This window comes from Notolepis coatsorum (assembly GCF_963971535.1).
Source record: "Notolepis coatsorum genome assembly, chromosome: 4".
NCBI lineage: Eukaryota > Metazoa > Chordata > Actinopteri > Aulopiformes > Paralepididae > Notolepis > Notolepis coatsorum.
This window is the reverse complement of record NC_140168.1, coordinates 139,472,629-139,477,194: the sequence shown is the minus strand read 5'-3', so window position 1 is coordinate 139,477,194 and position 4,566 is coordinate 139,472,629. Positions and strand designations below refer to the sequence as shown.

Below are 4,566 nucleotides of genomic sequence, written 5' to 3'. Positions count from 1 at the left end.
TAGAAGCCCTTTTTCAAGTCTGAAGGCAGCCTTTGATTCTAAAGGTAAAAAGAAATTGCATTCAGAAAAAAATATGTTAAATATATACTCATCATGAAAGATGGACAGACATACATAGGTCTTTTGACAATATCAACTTCTGACACATAACCATAGTGTGTACATACAAGGCTTCAACCACTTGCTCTTATCTCTTGAGAGATGGTCCGCATGAAGACACTTTTCAAACAGTGGGTCTTTATGTGTATGGACATCATGCATGTGGTTGAACAGTGACGTCCACTTTGCCACTTTCTCAGGGCCTGTCTGCGATGAAGATGCAGTCCAGTAGAGGTGGTTTGTTATGGCTTGCCTCCACTTCTTCACCACCAGACAGTCCTTGTCCTTGGCCACTTGGTCCACCTTCTTAGACAACCCTTGTAATAGGATTTTGCAGAACATAAGTCATCATCCAGTCTATTACATAATTGATTTACTTACCAAGCTATACATTGTTTACACAGCTTAATTTTAGACCTTTGATATCATGCATATTTAAACAGAACAGGATAACAACAGCATAAGAGATTGAATGTGTCATACCCTTTGCTAGATGCCAGACATCATAGAAGTGATTGATGCCCTGATCTCTCAGGAACTTCTGAATCTGGGGGTGACGGTCTGTGACAATGCAATCCAATGTCACACCACTGTCCTTCAGAAGAGCTAGGCTTCGCTGCAATCCTTCTTTTTCCATATGGTAACTGCCACCAACCTCATTGCTCTGTTGAACAGAACAGAGGCAGAACAGTTTTTTTTTTTTTTTCTAGATTTTTTTTTGTATTTTTTTTTTGTATTATTTTTTTAAACAGACATATAAACAAACATGACAACACACGATAAGATATACAAGCATTAATTCACAGTGCATATCCAATGAAATTACCATTTAGTCATGTCTTATACAGGATATACCCCTAATACCCGTTATGTGATTATGCCATTTATATAATAATAATAATAATTTAGGATCGCATTGCTTAATTGGTAATTTGGTGTATACTATGCCCTTCAGCCTATGTGGAGCTACTATATTTTCTTCTAAATTTCTCCTTGGATACTAATGCTTGGGGATCAAACCATGTTGTTAGTGGTCTTAAAGTGTACGCCTTAAAGTAGTGGTAGAAATCTGGAAATGCCATACCTCCATCTGCTTTGTTTCTCTGTGCGGTGGATCTTTTTATACGTGGTGGTTTGTTATTCCAAATAAATTTGTATGTGGAGGAGTGTAATTCTTTCCAGTAACCCTTTGGAGGGGGTAACGGTAGAACAGTATTTATGTTTGGACACTAGGGGGCACACCAGCTCTATTATAAGAGGCTCTGTATTCAGAGCTAGTACATGCACCTGCGAGGATTCACTCTCAAACCTGGAACTGCTTATCTGCAACAAACAATTGACAACTGCTCTGTTCAACTTCATCATCATTCATCTTTTCCTTTGGACAATAAAACCCTGCAAACTACATCGGCTGCATCTTGGACATTCAAGTCATTCAATGAGACAAGCGGCCACTACAAGTAGTATACCGGTATTCACCTGCACTAGCTGGATGTCTATGACAGTGTTGGAGTCTAGTTCCATGACGGAGTAGCTGCCGTACTTTGCGCAGTGGCCTGTGGACATACAGGAGTAGAATAACAATTTCATCAATGTAGTGCAATACTCTGAATTAAATCATAAAGTAGAAATCTGACATTGGGAAATGCTTCTAACCTGGGGAGTCTAAACCGAATATATATATTTATTGCTTGAGATCCCTTGTATAATATTTGTATATCGTTTGATATCCCTTGTATATTCTTTGTATATATACACGGAATATCCCTTTACCTGGGTACAAACCAGACCATAATACTCGCTCTCCTATTGGACAGCGACCCCTAGGCGCCAACGACCATACACCCAATGGCAAGTTCAAAGGCAACGCCAAGGCATGTCTCAACATGTCCAAGTCTGCGCAGTAATACGAGACAGAACTGAGGTTGGCACTAGATAATTCACCTTACGTATAAATACGGCGCAGGTGGAAACAGCAGCAATTCGTTCATTACTAGTAAAGCCTTCACCACGAGACAACGTGTAGTGAAGGGGGCAACTTTGCCTCTGAATAGAGCCTTGAAAACCGCGTGCGAATAGATTGCTAAAGTGTCAGAGTTTAACGCAGTACCGTTGAGTTCGACTTATTCTAATGTGAAGTAATAGTCTATCATTTATAGTGTATCGTGCGGCTACCGTTCTTCAGTGACCAGCATTACCACCGGTTCGTCGTGTATATAGCTAGTGCACTTATCCAGGCTGGGCGGCCTAAACTCGTGCCCCCACCCGAGGAGTCCTAGACGAGAACCGTTGGATATGTACACCGGAGAACCTACACCGGCGACTGCAGAACCTTTTCTGGTTGGATTATATTGCTTCACAGGCTGCCGACATGTCATTTGCATAAATTAGGAAGAGTAGCGGTCCTAGTATGCTTCCTTGTGGAAACCACACAGCTCACTGTGAGGGGGGGGGGGGTAGAGTACCGTTTACCTCCTGTTGTGTCTTCCATTTGTTAATAATGGCAGGTTCCAAGTACATCCTGGCGTGTCTCCGAAACGCGCTGTACTTCATCGTCTTGACGCAGAATGCATTGAGAACCTAATATTTTTTAAGACAAGAAAATAATAAATTAATAACGCTAAACACAAACAAAATGGAAACATAATGGATACATGACTTATGCAATCAATACCTTCTCCATTTGGTTGAAAGATGCCCCTGTGAAGTAGACAGCAGCAGAAAGTTGTAGGTTCCCTGCAGGTGTGGTTCCAATCAATGGCTGACTCGCCCACTTTCTGCTAAACTGGCAATGGGGGCACCGTTGATTGACAGCCAAGAAGGTTCCTCGTGTTGTCTTCTGGACATCACATGCAGCACTGCACACCGGACACTTTTGGAATAACTGGAGGAGACAGTCTTCGTATACGATGTATTTAGGTACATCGTATATGGGTGGTGAGGCTTGCCTGCTCAAGGGATATGAGCGTAAGAATAAAGAAAAAGAGAAACACAATGACGTAAATAAATGACGTCATCTACATCAGAACTGGCACATTACTATTAGAACAGCATTACTATTTACTGGCTAAGAACTTACGCTAGAATGAAGGACTCGGTCGTCGCTGAGTCAGGGGTGTAGGTGGAGTCATGAGGCTCTTGGTCCTCAAAGGGGGAGCTGAAGAAGACTGACTGTCTATCATCATCATCATCCAAATCCAGCCGTGGTCATTTACCGGATCGAAACGTCTTCACTGGTGTTGAGGTGGAGGGAGCAGGTTCATTGAACCAGCAGCCTGGGGTTCCAACTCCAACCTCTACAGACGCCACTTTTGCCTGAACAGCTATTTAGAAAACATACAGTAGTTTAGTCAAAGAAGGCAGACTTTAGTTCAATGTGTACAGATTGCTAGGCATTCACAAGTCTTATGGCCTGTTCAGTTTGTCTGTGGATGATATTACAGTAGATTGATTTGATTGATATCTAAAGGCTATTATAGCTACCAAAACTACATGTGTGCATTACATGTGCAATAGCTACAGAATTGATATTCTAAGCAACACATCACAGCACTAACTGGAATACATAATTTGCTAATTGATCAGAAATGTTACAAACCTTGACTTTTGACATGCGTCTGTAAAGTTCTGTAAGAGAGCTGAGTGCCAACAGATATTCTATTTGGGGGGTCGGTCTGGCAACAGATGTCCCGGGAGCGTGTTGCGTCCCGCGTAGCTGGGCGCTGCAAAGGCCTGCTTACATTTACATTGCCCTAAGGATAAAAACAATTACATATATAATACAATACAATGCATAATCTGTCTGTAACATATTTTGATTCACTACTTGGAATAAAACCATTGAAGGTAGGGTAAGAATAGTGCAGGTAAAGTTTAGATATTGAATATTACACTCCGTCTAACACACACACACACACAGCGTGTACTAACGTTATTTTCTTGGCGCAATAAACAGCTGAGATAAACCTAGCTATTCCCCCCCAAACACACACAAGGAACACAATCATTAATTCGCAATACACACAACTAGGTCTACATATAATGAAGCACAGAGCTAAAATAATGTTAGCTAAGCTAGCAACAATTATTTAGTTAGCTGACTAATTACATTTGTACTTACGGATTCGTTCGGGTCCCGAATACACGGTACAGCACCCTTCTTTAGTGTAATCCTGGAACTCATCCCAGCATCATAAAGTCCTTTGTTATCAATGTCATCCTTGCAAAAATGTGCGGTACAGACTCGACTACGATGAGTTGGAAAACCATTCGGCGGGTCGCCGAAAATAAACTTTGTCCATTGATGACAGGTCACGCTATCGTCAGGGAATAAATGCAAGGTCACATTCGTTGCACGGCAGCTAGGAACAGCACAACGTAGCCCCGATCTGTTCATAACAATAATCCAATGCTAAGTAACTCACTTCAATTCAATTTGCTTGCGGTTGCGTCCTGCAATAAATACTG

The 4,566-nt window shown here is 41.6% G+C and overlaps 1 long non-coding RNA gene across 1 annotated transcript; it reads right to left on the bottom strand.

Moving 5' to 3' along the window:
- Positions 1–298: 298 nt before the first annotated feature.
- On the bottom strand, positions 299–1,661 carry LOC311227157. The gene is made up of 3 exons (XR_014619577.1): positions 1,579–1,661; positions 583–763; positions 299–416 (listed from the first exon to the last, which is right to left on the bottom strand). It is a non-coding gene; the product is annotated as an uncharacterized lncRNA (long non-coding RNA).
- Positions 1,662–4,566: the final 2,905 nt, after the last annotated feature.